The following is a 17,720-nucleotide window of genomic DNA, read 5'->3' on the forward strand; positions in this document are numbered from 1 at the left end:
GAGTGAGTGAGTGAGTGAGTGAGTGAGTGAGTGAGTGAGTGAGTGAGTGAGTGAGTGAGTGAGTGAGTGAGTGAGTGAGTGAGTGAGTGAGTGAGTGAGTGAGTGAGTGAGCTGAGAAAGATCTGTGTGATTACCTGTTGTGACCTGGACTGCTTGACTAACCCCGCTGTGTACCAAACTGTTTTGGCTGAGGACCTGGTTTTTTGGATTACCCCTGGAATAAGGAGAAAGGACAACGAGAACGGATTGTGGACTGTGAATTGGTTGCTGAATTTCCCCCTTTCCCTCCGTTTGTAAATTTCCCTAATAAATCCCCCAATTGCACTCTAGTTGTGTTTCGTGACGTGGAAACCCCACACCCGTGAGCCTGCCACAACACATAGCTACAATAAACTTTGTAACCTGTAAGTTGATGATAACGTAATGCGATGCACTTACTGCCTCAGATGCGGCCGTTCTAGTCAAAGACAGACAAAACACGTATCTCGACATTCGCTGGTCAAAAACTCCATTTGAGCTTGATTTTGGTAAAATTAATTAATAATATAATGACACATCCAAGTATCTGACCATATATAAAGACACAATACCAACTTTGCCGAAGCAGTGTTCAATTATTTTAAAAACATGGGTTTTTTTTTTTTTATTTCCTGAAAAGTAACGGTATTCGACATACAAGGTTTCCGCCCGACAGCGATGATATGCAATCTCTCAGTATTTCATTGCAAACTATAAAAGAACAAATTCATTTAAGATTTTTTTCTTAGACAATTGCATTTCTGGCACTTTATTTCTTCCAAACTTATGAATATAAACTAATCTATGTTAGTATTGTAAATGGTACAAATGTCTGGCTTCATTTAAGCAATTTTTCAGGTCGCGGTGGTGTTCACATCTGGAGTTATAAAGTTTTAAAGAGGGTACCCCCTAAATGGGCAAGGATTGGCCAGATTTGGCATGTGCGCTAAGGGGTTAAAAGGCATACATTCTAATGCATCTTGACCTAGTAGTATCTAGGCAGGAGAAAATAAATTGTGTCCCCTAGCTGTTATGCTGCCTTGTAGTGAGTACCTACATTTTTCCAGGAGCTGTTAGTGTTTAATTTGAGTTAGAGCCAGAGAGGGAGGACTAGAACATGAATACTATATTTGGCAAGTGAGTTTTTTATTAATGGTGAAGCATGCAAAAATGAATCAAATGACTCTAACTTGATTCATTTTTATTTACTGACTTGAATGAACTGATTCATTTTAATGAATCAAACTTTCCAACACTAGTACAGTATATAGCAACCTCTAAGCAGGGATTGGTGGACTGCAGTGTTAATCATTCCATTGCTAAAGGTCTACATTCTTTGCAGCATAAACACTACAGGGCTTTACTTATTGACCATTGTAACGTGTCATATACTAGCATAGTAATAGAGTATTAAGATATTTAAAATAGTTGGACCAGAATCAGAAGCTCTAGAATACGACTCAGAGAGATGGAGGATACTGGATGACAACACTCAATGATGACACTGGAGACAGACGTGGAATCAACTGGTACCTTATATTGAAGGACAGTAAATAAAATAAACAATACAATACAAATGGCCATATAACGTATAAAACAAATATTGTACACTTGCTGCGTTTCACTTTGAATTCACAGTCTAAACTCTAGACCACAAAGTTTATACGGATTACCATCTGATTAAATGCATTCAAGTAGTTTTCCCTTTTTTGGGTATCTTAACTTTCCTGAGTATATTTTCCTTTTCTTGATATTTGTTTCTTTTGGTATTTGGTTTTCTCTGGGTATTTTTTTTCTCATCTGGGTGCACCCATTCTAATCTACAGTAGTAGATACAAATTCAAATAATCAAATTCAAGTATCTCCATCAATGTGGACCCTGTTCAATTCAATATTAACTCCAACAAGTACATAGATAACCACTGGAAACAATTCAAACCAATGTCCAATAATTCATCAGGACTTGCAACAACTGGTGCTTGTTGCAGAATAATCCATGTTCATTCAGCTGGGGAGATACTCAGTCCTTTCACAGTCTTGTTACAGTGCGAAAGTAAGGGTAAGTCAGTAAAGGGAGTAATTCAGTCTAAGTCAAGGTAGTGCTGGGGCTGTGAGAGTGAAAGGGGATTGAGTATGGATGTGAGTGGTACAAGTCCAGGTCACTTGTCCTACCGCTGTGGCTGAATGGCAGGAATAAAGCTGGAGATAAGCTTGAAGGCTCTTCCGTTTTCAGAATACAACAGCTTCCAGGTAACTTCTCTGGGTAGGCTCGCCATCAATTTAACAACTTCACCTTTATAGGTAAATAAGGCCAGAAATTACTCTCTAATAATAATGAACTCTGTAACTATTAACAAAAATATAATAGGCTAGTCCAGCAAGAATGAATTAAACTGGAAAATAATAATATTGAGTATGCAATATTCAATTATAAAAAATAGTGAAAATAAATCACACTTTATTGCAATAGCATTCAAAATTGAAAATAACATTCTTTTTCCTTCTTTGGTTTTACATTTGTTTCGCTAATGAAAGCACAGTTATCATTACAATTACAAAGTGCAATTGCATTGTGCAAGCCTGCAGCATTCCGACTGCTTCTGTATTTTACTACGACGTTGTTCGCTAGAAAGTTACAAGACTAGGCTCAGTACAACATGTGGATTAGCCTAGTAGCTCTACTAGCTAACCATCTAAAATGGAGCATATGAACCTATTCTAAGTAATTTTCTTACACAATTATCACCCTAACTTATAACAGCATTTAACCCCTTAGCGCACAAGCCAAATCTTACCAATCCCTGCCCATTTAGGGGGTACCCTGTTTAAAGCTTTCTAACTCCAGATGTGAACACCACAGAGACTTGAAAAATGGCTTAAATGAAGCAATACATTTGTACAATTTACAATACTTAAGCAGATTTGTTTATATTCATAATTTTGGAAGAAATAAAGTGCCACAAATGTAATAGTCTAGACAAAAAATCAAAAATGAATTTGCACTTTTTTAGTTTGCAATGAAAAACTGAGAGATTGCATATATACAGCACGTTGAACTATACATGTGCTGGATCAAAAACATCTTGACCGCAAGTTCATAAAATCTAAGGGTGGATATGTAGAACTACTATAGATTTATGAAGCAAAAACTAATCAGTGTACCCAGCGTCTCCAAATCTATCCAAAATGTCTAAATTATGCATTGCGGTAAATCACAACATATTCACATATTTCACTACAAATCAACTGTTATGAAGGTTTAAGATGAATTATTGCTACCAGATTAAAAAATAATGCAAAAATATTGTTACACAATGCGGTACAGTACCTAAATGTGTAATAATTAACTCTTGTATGTATTTCTATACTCTGTACTCTCGTATGTTTTCTTGTATGGGGATGGGACAACATGAAAAGAATTTTCAACCGTCACCACGTTTTGGCAATGTTCCAACTCTCACCTCATCACTGTTGCATGCTTCACAAAAACTATTACACTATTAACCAACGCTTACATTCCAGTGTGAAATATCCCATTATATAATACCACTAACCTATTTAAAGACACTCAATTTAAAAAATAATGTATATAACCAAAATATTTTGAGCAGTAATACTTACATAGCAATGATGAAATCTTATCTATGTTCAGTAGATTGAGACAGAGACAGTAAATCAATGATACTCGTTTACTTCGTTATTCAGTGAGCATCGTTTTCACTAATGTATTGGCATATCTTAGGGCTATTGTCGGGTTTATCTTGTTGCTATGACGGAATACGATTTTTAGTGGCGAAAGAATATTTTTATGAATGGCAAGATATACAATATTGTCCATTATGTCATGGGTGGGGGGTGTAGTTGTAGATGAGACTGCAGGGAGGGGGTGTGTGCTAAATGAACTACCAGAGCGGCAATGGTGGCGCTGCGAAACTCCGTATTCGGCATAGTTGTGGTGTATCGTCTATTAATGAAACTAAAACAACGCGTTCCCAAATGTCTGAGTTCAGTAATCTCGGCACTCCAGCGTGCCGACCACTAGGGGCTTTGTGCTAAGAGGTTAATCGCTTTTCCAGAATAAGTATGAGTATTGGAAATTTCTCGTCAAGCGAAGCTAAAAGTTAAAAGCAATTCCGTTCACCAACACTAACACAAAATCGACCTCTAATGGCGGCGCCACGTTGCTTGTTGCACTCACCAATTCAGCATTTCTACACTTAGTTGCACGACAATTTCAATGAATAACCGTTTTTCCCTGTCAAATCTATAAACTAGTAGTGAGGTTAAAACCATTAGTTTACATTTTATATGGGTTAGGAAGAGTTATCTAGGTCTAACCACTATAAATAATTTATTCTTTTTTTTTTTACTGATCATCAATCGATCTTCACTCTATGGAAGCAACCTCGCTTCTCAGGAGTGCAAGCAACTACCTCACTACACTTAAGCAGCAGCTCCTCTGATTGGCTGCCATAAAATAACGCGAGAGAAGCGTCATTGCTCGTTTAAATTATTTTAATTTAACCCTTTCGTAACCTGGGTTACATCATCTCTTGGACCTATCGTAGCCTTTTCTACTCACATAAACAACTGAATCTTGGTAGCAACCACTGTGCCCTGCCTATGGCAAGTCCTTTTAATAGCATGACTGGATTCACATTACAGATATCTGTAATTAATTTATGGCTAGTTAAAATGCTAATGTACGATATATCTGATTACATTTTGACTAGTAAGATTGAAGTTACTTTCGCCATTGAGTTGTATGAAACCTCCAATTAAAGATATCTACATTTCAGTTTTGACCATCCAAAATGTGAATTCCAGATATCTCCATCTAAATTATGACTCACTCAAATTTGAGATATCCACACATAATGACTAGTCAGAACTAATTTCAATGAAAGATATCTAAAATATATTTTTTGTTATTTTGTTATATTGTAGATATCTTGAACTGGAGTTATGACTATTCAATACTAAACTGGAGACATCTTGATTTGAGTTATTACTACTCAGAAGACCTCTCAAGATATCTACAAAGTTAAGTGTCGGGAAAAAGTCATTTTCAACATGCAAAAATGGCTAGATACTCACACACAAGGTAGCTAACGTTAAACACGGTGAAAATTCCAAAAGCGGAAGTGTCCTGGAAAAATTTTACAGATGCAAAAGCAATGGTTAATAATAAATGTTCTATTTTTAGTTAGCCAGCAAGCCAGTAATGAGTTAAAGGTGAAGGCACTACCTAGTGAGCTATGAGGGAAGTAGACATTAGAGTTGCAAAGTGGTACTGTTTTAAACGTGCACACTTGTATATATGTTCATTTTGTGTTTGTATCTGATGTTTTTATTGGTTAATGTACATAAAATGATCAATGGGGAGACATATTCCTTGTGGGCTAGGAGCATGTGTGGCAGGAAGGAGAAGAAGGAGAAAACACAAAATCCCCTTAATTTGGGGCTTTATTGTCTGGACGTGTGAAGTTGCTTATGAATTCCGTCTGTTGAAATGGGGTCAGAATGTACAGAAATGAATGTTTTTAAGGGCTGTGAGTCTGTGGTTGTTGCGGTTATTTCTGTGGGGAAACCTGAAAAGTGCCAAACTCTTGGTGCTGTATAGGCATAACTTGGCTGGATGGCATACCTGCCATCCCAATATCTTGAAAGGAGACCGATTTCCTTTTGGAGATATCTTCAATTAACATTCCGACTAGTCAGAATGTATTTATAGATATTTTCAGTTAACATTTTGACTTGTCAAAATGAAGTTGTAGATATCAAAACCTGGTCCTTGTTGTAAGAAGATCCTCATCCTGCTAATGCAGTGGCCGCCATGTCAGACCAACCTGAATCAGAGTCAAGCATCTTTTGCAGGGTTTTCAATCTAGCCATGACCATCAAATCTACTTCAAACAGTAAGCAAAATGACCAATATCCACTGCGAAGCCTTGCATCAGTCAGGCACAGCATATTTGATGTGGAATAACTCCAACTTCGATATCTGAAAATATCATTTTGACTAGGTAAAACAGAATTACAGATACCTTTAATTATCATTCGGTATGTGTGACGAGTCGACCGACGATGTCTGTGATGTCATAATAGATATCTTAAAAGGTATTTTGACTAGTCAACTTGTATTTGCAGATATCTTGAATTATTGTTTTTATTTGTCAGATTATAAATCTTGAATTATCATTTTGACTGGTCGCATTGTAATTATTATTATTAGTCAAAATACATTTGTAGATATCTAAAATGTAATTATGGATAGTCAAGTGAAGCTTTTAAATGTTAAAAGGGCTTGGCATACCTGCCTGACTAAAAACTACATTGTGTCTGTTGGCGCACAAGGAAAGGTGACGTTTGAAGACTTAGGAGTAATGGTTGATAAAGGCTTTTAGTTCTAGGTGCTGTACTGTAGCAGTAAAAAAAAGTCAACAGGATGCTGGGATATATGGCCAAAAGAATTGCGTATAAATCCAAGGAAGTTATACTTATCTAGTCTTATACAATACAGTTGTTAGACTGCGCTTTGAGTATTGTGGCAGTTCTGGGGACAGTACTACAAGAAAGATATACAGACTCTGGAAAAGGTTCAAAGAAAGGCAACTAAATTGATTCCTGGTTATGAAAGATAAAAGCTATGAGGAAATACTTAAGATGTTTAATCTATTCAAGTTTAGTAAAAGGAGATTTAGGGGTTTCAGGCATAAAGGAGATTAACAGTGAACTACAAGAGACTGGGATGGCAGCTATGCCATCCCGCCAAGTTACACCTTGGCGGGGGCATGCCCCATACCTATACAGCAGAGAGAGTTTGGCACTTTTCAGGGGTTCCCAATAGAAATAACCAACAACAGCCACAGACCCTCAGCCCTTAAAAACATTAAATTCTGTACATTCTCACCCCATTTCAACAGACAGAATTCATAAACAACTTCACATGTCCACACAATAAAGCTCCAAACTAAGGGGATTTTGCATTTTCTCCTTCTTCTTCTTCTCATTCTTATTTTTCCTGCCGCCTATTCCACTAACAACATGTCTCCCCAGAGGACATTTTACCGACACCAGCCAAATCTTCACCTACAGGACCCAATCAAAAACTTGCATACACATGCAAAATACCCGTACCTTTTTACTCTGAAACATTTCCAGTTTAAATAGCTAGTCTGCCTGTGGCCTAGTGGGCAAGGTTACAGTCTTGGGAACATGCGGTCCTAGGTTCAAGCCCAGCTAGGAACACGTTTCTTTAACCTGTTTTTACCCTCACTAATAATTGTCTACTACTTCTCAATTATTGCTTTTGCACCATATCTACCTGCCGTTCACCGAACGTATACACTGCATTATGACGTACCGTCTGCACGTTCAGTTATTAACCGGCTACAATATTGCAAAGCCATTTGGATTCAACGGGAGCTCTTCTGTGCTTACTGGCCTGTGTTCTTCTTTAAAACCACGGACAGGTTTGCTAATGATATTTCACGCATTGCATAGCTATGTCATGGTTCTGCACTAACAAAGTCACAGACTGGTAAACCTCCGGTTGAAGGATTGAATCCCGCCTTGCCCTCAGGCAGATAATTTCCTCTTTTACACTAACGTTTTCTTACGCTTATATTTGCTTTACCAAAACTCACTCACGGCCACCCATATGCATTTCATGACGGCAAATGTATTCCTTTTATTCAAAAGTTACACCAGTTCACCACTGTGCCATTTCTACTAACTATATTTCTTCACTTGGCTACCGTACAAAACCTTCTTATCAGCAAACGCCACATTTCTACATTCATGTTACCTCACCCTTTTCTCTATCTAGCCACATACAAACAATTACTACGTATGTACGTTCTGCAACTCCCCGTTAAAACATTACATTTCAAATCATGACTCCCTCATAATTATAACTACTAGTACTGAATATGAGAAAAGCACATCAGTGCAATAGATTTCACAGGTTACTTAACCCTCCACTTTTACAACTAATGCTTTATACCGACTGTTATATATACCGTTCGATAAGAAAACTAAGCTCGCTCATGGTCACTTCATTTACTTCGCACTATAGTCTGTGATCGTGTCAACCTTCACCTACATGCCCATTCTGCTAAAAACATATTGTTTCAACTACGCAATTTCATCATTTCTCCTAATTTCTCTCACACTGTTGTTATTTTCTCATATGCAAAGCCTGCTGGGACATATGCGTCTGCTCCTATTCTCCACTATCAAGTTTTCCGGTTCTAGCTTAGCAAAACAGCGAAGAGGATACCCACCTGCAGATAAGCCTATCAAAATGCCTTATAAACCTTACAAACACTAAAAGTGCATCTCCACGAAATAACAGACAACGGAGCAGGACAGAAGGGTACACAAGTTGCGACCTAGGGAGCTCTAATTCTATGAGCTTGCTGATTCTTTTGTCAATCAAGGCTCGTTGGATGGCCGTCAAATCCGTGAGTACATACACTGGCCATATTTCACCTGCGTTTCTGATGCGTTTACACTTACGCCACTGCACCCTTCGTCACAGCCACTGTTTTGCATATATAGCAAACCGAAACTGCTAAACGGTACACGCTCATCAGACTACAAATTCACACAAGGATAGCCATAATCCACAGCCGTTTCTTACAGGGTCGCTTTGCATTCTCACTCTCATAATAAAACGCTTTGCAAAAAGAAATGATATTTTACAGGACAGTTGGCAACCCTAAGTCAAGCTATAACGAGACTTCCTATTCTCTACATTCATCCATGAACATTAAACTGAATATGCTTGAGGTGGCAGTGGCTGGGATTATGTGATGTATTTAGTGAAATTAACACAGTTTCAAGTATGATTTTGTTATAGGCTTGCTAGCAATTTATGACAAAATCATCATTGTGTATGTTTTGCATTAATTTAGAACCATGATTAATTAAGCTTTTGCCGGCACTACTTCATATCTGGGTGGTCTGCTTCCCTGTTACCTCATTGCTTAATCAGTTTTTAATCAAGTATTACATTTGCTCCAGTGACATTGTTCTTTTTTTGGCCCGGAAACCTCTACTGAATTTGGAAAGATGGCTTTTAGCCACTCTGCTCCATACAGCTGGAACTCTTTACAAAAAGGCCCTAAACAGGACTTCATAATTCCTGTTATTGATTTTAAACATGCAATTCATGGCAAAGTATCCGAAGCATGATCCTGCTCTTAAGTTCTTTTTATAATTCCTCATTCACATAATTGTTCTGATGATTATTTCTATCAATAGGTCTCATGTTTTATGTCAGTGCCTGCACACAATAACTTCCTTTTCACCCCCACCAGGCAGTGTAACATTCTTTCCTATTTTATTTTCACTACCACCAGGTAAGGTCAAATTGACTTATCCTCAGGTGCTATTAACTACACTCTTGCGCAGTTTCACACAGAATCACAAATTGGTGCTAGTTTTGTTAATCTTAATGGAGTCTTAACAATGTCTTGGTGATTTGCAATGCAAAAAGCTATGTAACTTGTTTGTCCTTGCCAATTATGTTTTTTCATACCAATGATAATGCAAACAGTCATATTTATAAACTGCAAAGGTATTTAAGATATTGCCATAGTTTAAAAAACGCAGTGAAAATTAGATATAACTGTACACTTTTTAAAACTGGTACAGTGTACTTACATCAAATCACACCTTCACTTCCATTTCATATATTTCATGACAGCCCCAATGGTTTTTACTTCTAAAAGCAGATTTTCAGTTTGCAGTTTGTTTTCAGCAATTTCTTATTCTTTCTATTATCACTGCTGCATGTCTGCTTCATCCACTAACACTAACTTTCACATAAAATACATTCTCTTTTATACTGGCTTCTGTCTTCTGAGGTTTGTCCCTCCTTCCCCTTGCCTGTGATGAATATTTAACAGGGTCCCTCCTATCAATTGCAAATAGACTTCCATTAAGTGACTCTGCCGCAGGGAAGATCTTAACACATCTCCCCAGAAGACCTTCAGCTCTGGACAAATGAAATGTGGGGGCTGTAAATTCAGATCTGCTCTTTAATATGCAAACTGCAGTATGCTGGCTGTGAATGGGAGAAAACCCGACTCCTCATTGTAGAGGCATTACAAGAAGTGGAACTCTCACTTGGAAGTGTTTGATTGCACCTAAAGTGCAAGTACCTGTCTGTTTAATGGCAGGGGATATTTCACCTGCTCTGTCAGTTGGTTCCTGTTCCAGCAGCTTATCTGCTCCAACCATATAGGCAGGCCATGGAAAGGCCATTGCTAGGCAGGAGAATAGAAAAATATATATATTTTCAAAAATCAACGTGGATATCATGATTCAAACATCAATTTAACCTTAAATAAACATAGCGTGGTGTATATATATATATATATATATATATATATATATATATATAATTTTAATGTGATATTGGCTGTTTTTGTGACTTTTAAGTTGCATGTTTGCAACATTCCATCAATGATAATAGTAGGACCCCTGACAACCCTGAAACAGTTCTGCAACAGTGACATTACAATGGCTCTTACTGGTTGATTTTATGCGCTCATTTATGGCAGTCGGTTCAAGTTCAAACTCTCAGAATTCGGATTGATAGCCAATAGTTTTGCTGGACACTTCATAAACCTTCCTTATAACTTAAAAGTCCCAGTGAATGGTTTAAATGTATATTGAAAATAGATACTTCAGGCACCAATCATGTTAACAATAAGCATGCAGCAAAGTTTAGGTAGCAAATTACATTAAATTACAGGCATTTATCAGACGCTCTTTTCCAGAGCAACTTATCCAACTTTTTAACATAGCATTTACATTGCATCCATTTATACAGCTGGATGTATACTGAAGCAATGCAGGTTAAGTACCCTGCTCAAGGGTATAATGGGAATCAAAAGACCAACACCTTACCCCATTATACTACACACTGCTACCTGCAAATAACCATGCTGATTCCTTCTGACATAATTTACAACTGTATGCTTACATTACTTAGCCTCACTGACAGCAGCCAAGTGGAATTGATGATGATTCAGAACATATCCAACTTTTAACTCCTTCATGCAAGCCCCCTAGTGGCCAGGACATTTACTCCTGCCGTGACTTCTCCTACCTTGTTGTGTAATGCAGAAGCGCAACAGGCAACATGGCACGGGTAGGATACGAATGCTTGCCGTCCTGTACCGTGCGTGCTGGTCAGTGGAGAAGCGCCATTTGTCTCTTTTGTCCCGGGTCGAATGTGCCCCCAGAGGCGTCACTAGGGGGGTGCGGGGGGTGCGGACCGTACCGGGTGACACCATCAGAGGCAGGTGACACCAAAATGACTGGCAATAAATTTTTTGTGCAGCGTTTTGTGTAGTGACGGGTTGAAACAGCTAATTTATTCGATGTAGTTTACTGCCGGTTGATTTAATTATTAATGCGGTATTAATGTGACGAGAAGCGCTTTGTCGTTTGAAAGCATAAAACGCAATTCCTTGCGCCCACACCCGCCAGCTTGTTTTTCCAGGTTAGTGCAGTTCCCAAAGAATTCATTGTAAACAGACTGCACTCAGACTTTAGGCTCAATGAGTCAGTTCTGCAATGAGCTTGTCTGGTCACCACTGTGGTACCTCTTTATCTGGTCTTTAATGACACTCTGCAGGTTAAAACATTGGCACGTTCATGCTCTGGGGTTTTGTAGTCTGGCTGGGATTTTCCAAGGTATGATCTTGTAAATGTGTAATATTGCCCATTAATGGGCTGTTTTTGTTGTCTTTACCTACTTGTTTTATGTTAAAGAATGTTAAATATTGCACTTAAAAGAAACTTATATCCATTATATGGCTTTTTTAAACTCTGAAACATGAAATGTGGAGTTATCTGCTTTTGACAAAAAATGTCTGGTGGAGTTATCTGCTTTTGACAAAAAACAAACTTTAAATTTGAAATAAAACAATTAAATAAAATTTAATACATAATTAATAAAGTAAATAAAGTTTAATTTTGCAAGTTACCTGTATTTTGTTGAGTTATTTTGACTTGATCAAAACAACCCAACTGCATTTTGATTTATATTACCTGGAATGCACAATAAAAAAACATGATTTATGAAAATTACTAAAAATGGAGATATCTGTTTTTGCAAATGAACTGTTCATTTTGTATTCCATCATAGCAACAAGATGAAGCCAACAATAACTTGATGGCATGCCAGTACAGCGGAGGAAATCCTCACTGAATAGCTAAAAAAATAACTTTTTATTCTACTATCATTCTGCTACTAAATATTGAATAAACATACTATCTTACCATTGATCTTACACACAAAGCTGTCCCATTCAAAATTCAGTGGTCATTTATTGTCTTGAACAATCTGTGTGATAGAAACATACAAATAGAAAGAGTGTAAGCTATTTACAATAGCCATGAACAAACCCCCTCTTACATTTTACACCATTGTAAGTCATAGTTTGTTCTGATTTGATTGATAACTCTTATCCGTGTAGTGGATAGGACAAGCTTTCCTGTAATATACAAACATTCATTGTGGCGTAATTTTTTTTTTACATTGGAAGATTTTACTTATTTTGCCAACACATCAGCATGGCTAACTGTTCTGCGGAGATGGAACATTATCAACACATTCTGAACGGCCTTGCTATGTGAAATTTTGATAAGACTTACAACTACAACAACTAGCTAACGTTACCACATAATAGAACTTGCCGTTAACAAGCAGATTTTAGCAGATTTTAACTCCAATGCCCACTGCAGTAGATGATACCTGGCTGACGATAACTAATTCAGGTAAAGAAAAGCTGATATTTTATATAGTTGAAAAAGGGGGAGGGACACCTCCTCTCCTCCTGGCCCATGCATATATATATATATATATATATATATATATATATATATATATATCCTTTATTTAACCAGGTAAATGTCTCATTGAGATTAAAATATTTTTTTCAAGAGTGACCTGGCCAAGAAAGCAGCATAAAAATTGTTACAACAATAACACAAGAATACAAACAGACAAATACAACTGTCATACAATACAAATAAGTGAACACAACATCCAGTTAAAATGCAATACAAGGTCAAGGACATAAACATAAAAACGATACCAGTTAAAATTTAGGAGCAATCACAATAACCCAGAGTACTATTTTCACGATCCTTTAAAATTGACTTAAATTTTCCCATAGTAACTAGTTCTGACAATTTCAGGTCCTTCTGTACCTTATTCCAGGAAAAGGGGGCAGCGTATTTAAAAGCTGTTTCGCCCAATTCTGTCCTATGCAATTCTGTCCTGTGCTACATTACAGAGAAATAGAAAACCGTAATAATGAGCCTTTAAAATATAAATTTTACAAGCGCATGCACGAAGCGAGCTGCCTGTTAACGACAATGCTAACGGCAATTCTGAATGTGTCGGAACAACCAGCAAGGAGACTGAACATTCTGTTAATTTATTTCAACACAGTATAACATCACACAACTTATGAACTTCTAACACCAACACAATAACTTGTAAAAACTAATGATAAATACAAAACAGCCCTTTGTTAAAAAACTAAATTGAAAAAATGTTTTTGTTTCTTTTAAAAATGTAAATAAATATAAATTAGGCTATATAAACAAACGAATAAATAAATATACAGCAAACTGAAACACTTAATAAACAGGGCTACGGAGAAGTAGCCTCAACATGGAATGAAAACTTTCAATTTTTTCTGAGGTCAGAATGCAAAAAAAAAATGTAACATCACATTTAACGCCAGCAATGAGTTGGCGGTGTATGATTCGTTTCATGGCTATCGAGTCAGATAAATAGAGTACAGGGCCGTAGCCCTAACTTCCATGTCATTTGTGGAATAGACGGCCGTGCAGAAGATTACAGCATTTTCATTTCGTTCTACTACCACGTTAAGCGCATGCATGCTTTGTAGGCTACACGGTGAGTGGACGTCCGCCAGCAAACCAGACTCCAGGGACCGAACTAAAACTACGAGACAGAGAGTAAAAAACACCTACATTGCATACACATCTTTGCATGCAGAGTTTGCATGTTACCTTATTGTGGTCATCCTTTACAAGCATCATTGAACACTTTTGAAACAATATATACACTCTTATTTTGTTTATTTCCGTGTTATATGATCTGTTAAAGTGAGCCCAGATTCCATTTTTGTTCGATGTTTGTATGTGGAACACCCATTGTAATAACATTTCAGGCAGAACATTTGACCAGTTTGATGGCCCTTTTAAAAACCAAAAGTTCCAGAGAAACCACGACAGTCAAGCATACCATACACTACACAGGCTACTTTGAAAGAGAAGTCAGTTGAAGGATTTAGTCAACGGTTGCAGCAGTGATGTGCTATCGCTAGTTCTGCCGCAGCTGCAGAAATATTTGCTTTAAATGAAAGCAATGCTGAGCTTTTTTACCCAAGAGGGGTGATTGGTTTATAATGTTAATCCATCAACACTAAAGTGGACACTGATAAGGAACTACTGAAATTGTTTGAGAAACATAAGGGAAATGAAGGTGGCTATAAAACGAATTAGCTGAATAAGCCAGTCAGTATGAGTGTCATATGACAAAAATGATGTATTTTAAACTGAAAAAAAGTGTTGCAGGACACTTTTTCCAGTGTCACACATCTAGAATTTTGTTATGGTGGGGATGAATAAATGTAGGCATTGTAGCTATAGAAAAGTCTAAAACTAGGCAGAGATAACGCCTCCAACATTTTCGGTTTTTCACTGAAATTGAGACTTTGAATAAACTGAATAGACCTCTATATCCTAAATGAAACCAACATGGATGAGATTAGCCTATGCTTATTAAAGACTATTAAAGACTATGCTTAAAACTGTCTGACTATTGTTATGTTTCATAGTCTGACCCAAAGTTATTTGAATAACTGTTTATGAATGTAAATTTCACTCAAATACACACAATAACATTATGGGTAACAAGAATAGCTCATTACTAAAATGTATTTTCCTCTCCTTTCCAGTTAAAATAAGAGCAGCGGCAAGCCACTGTTTGTTTGTGAGCCCTGCGGTCGAAATGTTAAAAGTCAGATATGGATTTGAGTGCTCATTTTCCACCTGGTGGTTGTACAAACAAATAGTCCCTGTGGAAAAACAAAAGATATATGCAAATTTGCCTCTGCCGGGAAGACTGGCTTATGGTAGCAGTGCCAAATGAAACCCTAAACCACTGTATGTTAGAAGGCAATCCAGCTGTGCTATTGAATACCTCAACAAAAATATTGATCAAGTAACTTTTCAAAATTGAGACAGTAGATTTATCATTTTTAATTTGGGTAGTTCCTGCAGGATTCCATGAAATAATCACAACAGAATGTTGCTAGGCAATACAAAGTTCCAGTGCTGTTATATCAGAACTCATGGAATGCCACTTTCCCAATCAAATTGGTTGTTTGAAACTGTTTATAATAATGTATTGGGATGTACTTTTCTATTTTAGACACCAACATCTGAGGCAGGGTGAGGAACAACAGCAAAGGAGTTCTACAATAAATGCCATTTCCCAACTGCCTTGGCGCCCTGGACGAGAAACATACATACATACAACCCCCAGCACACTCTGGCAGCATCTATCACAATTACAAAGGACACTTCTCAGTTTTCCTGATGGCAGTTGTAGGTTCTGCATACTAATTTACCATTGTTAACGTAGGTACTCAGGGCAGAGTTTCAGACGCAGGCCTCTTTGCCCTCTCACACTTGCGCCGAGCAATGGATCACGGCCTCCTGATTGTTCCTCCACCAGAACCTCTGTCCAACACCAACATTGTGGTTCCACACGTTTGTCGGGGATGAGGCTTTCCCCTTATGCATGGACCTAATGAAGCCCTTCCCTTTCAAACAGCTGGATCATGACCAGAGGATCTAGAATTATCGCCTCTCAAGAGCTCGACGAGTTAATGAAAATGCCTTTGGGATTCTATCCAACAGGTTCCAGGTCTTCAGATCAACGATTTGTCTAGAACCAAGACAAGATTGTGAAGATCACCCTGGCCTCTGCATGTCTTCACAACTTTCTGTGAGAGCACAGATCAGAGGCATATGCACCACATATCTTGGCTGACTGGGAGGATGCTGAACGCAGCATCATCCTGGGAAATTGGAGGAGAGATGGTCCAGGGGCAATACAGGATTCGGAACCAGAAAGGGCACGCAACCCCATGCAGAGTGCCAAAGAACAGCGTAACCTGTTGAAGGATTCTTTGTCTCACCCGACAGTCAAGTTCCATAGCAGGAGAACCACAAATAATCGGCCACCACAAATGCACAGACATAAGTAATTTTTTTTTTTTAACCATCATTTTATTTTCATTATATATGCATAGATTGCAAGATGTTTGCTTTTATTTGTGTGTTTTGATTTCTGATAAATTTACATGTCAATGGTTGTTTTATTTCTTGGCTGTACTTGATTGTTTTATAATTACTGAAAAAATATTCATTTTTTAAATAAAAAGAACAATCCTTAACATGTCTTAGATTTTTTCTAAATGCAACTAAATTGCAAATTTCACATTTAACAAGAACTGTACATTATTGCAGCTTGATTTCTGACTCTGAAGACTTCCGCTTCGGAAGTACATAGCTTGGCTCCTGGACTTCCTGCTCTTCCCTGCAGTAGTGGCGAACCCGGTTGTGATGTTGGTGAAACATCTGCTAAAGTAATGGCTGAACTTGACTGTAGTGTATCTGGAGACTCTAGCTGAAACCTCTGATGTCCCAGACATATCCTCCACATCACTGCAATAAGGGGAATCCTGGTTACTGTCCTGATCAAGCTAGAACAGAAAGACATGTTTAATTCAAATTCTTTGTCATAAAAGATTGCATTGAGTGTTATCTGAAGTAAGCCCAATTTTATTGAATAACATTTTGAACACATTGTGGCTTTTCAGTTATAAAGTTGAGGCCAAAAGTTTTCATAAACCAAGGCTAAAGACATTCAAACAAAATTTTTCACAATTCCACACATTTCATGTTACCATACATTTCCTGTGTTAAGTCAATTAGGGTATCTACTTTATTTCCATGAGGTAATTTCAAAATAATAGCTAAGAGACAGATTTATTTCAGCTTTTGTGTACAATATAAGATTTCCAGAGGGTCAAAAGTTTATATACACTTTGTTAGTATTTGGTGGCATTGCCTTTTCATTGCTTAATTTGAATCAAACGCTTGGGATAGCCTTTCACAAGCTTCTAGCAATACTTTGCCGGACTTTTTGCCCATTCCTCCAGACAGAACTGGTGTAATTCAGTCAGGTTTGTGAGCCTCCTTGCTCAGAAAGGCTTTTTCAGTTCAGTCCACAAATGTTCTATGGGATTCAGGTCAGGGTTTGTGATGGCCACTCCAATACTTTCACTTCGTTGTCTTTAAGCAATTTATAAGCAAACTTTGGAGGTATGCTTAGGATCATTGTCCTGCTGGAAGACACAGTTGTGACCAAGTTTTAACCTTCTAGCTCAGCGTTTCCCAACCTTTTTCCTTCCGCGGCACACTTTCCAAATTTACAGAATCTCATTGCACACCACTCTCAAAAGCATAAAAAATAAACACCCTGCAGCCCCCCTCCACACGTGCCAACAGTAGGCCTAAATGTTCTTTTGGGGTTTTAATTAAGCAATATGCATTTTAATGACATTTAT

This window comes from Anguilla rostrata, chromosome 5 (genome assembly GCF_018555375.3).
Source record: "Anguilla rostrata isolate EN2019 chromosome 5, ASM1855537v3, whole genome shotgun sequence".
Lineage (NCBI taxonomy): Eukaryota > Metazoa > Chordata > Actinopteri > Anguilliformes > Anguillidae > Anguilla > Anguilla rostrata.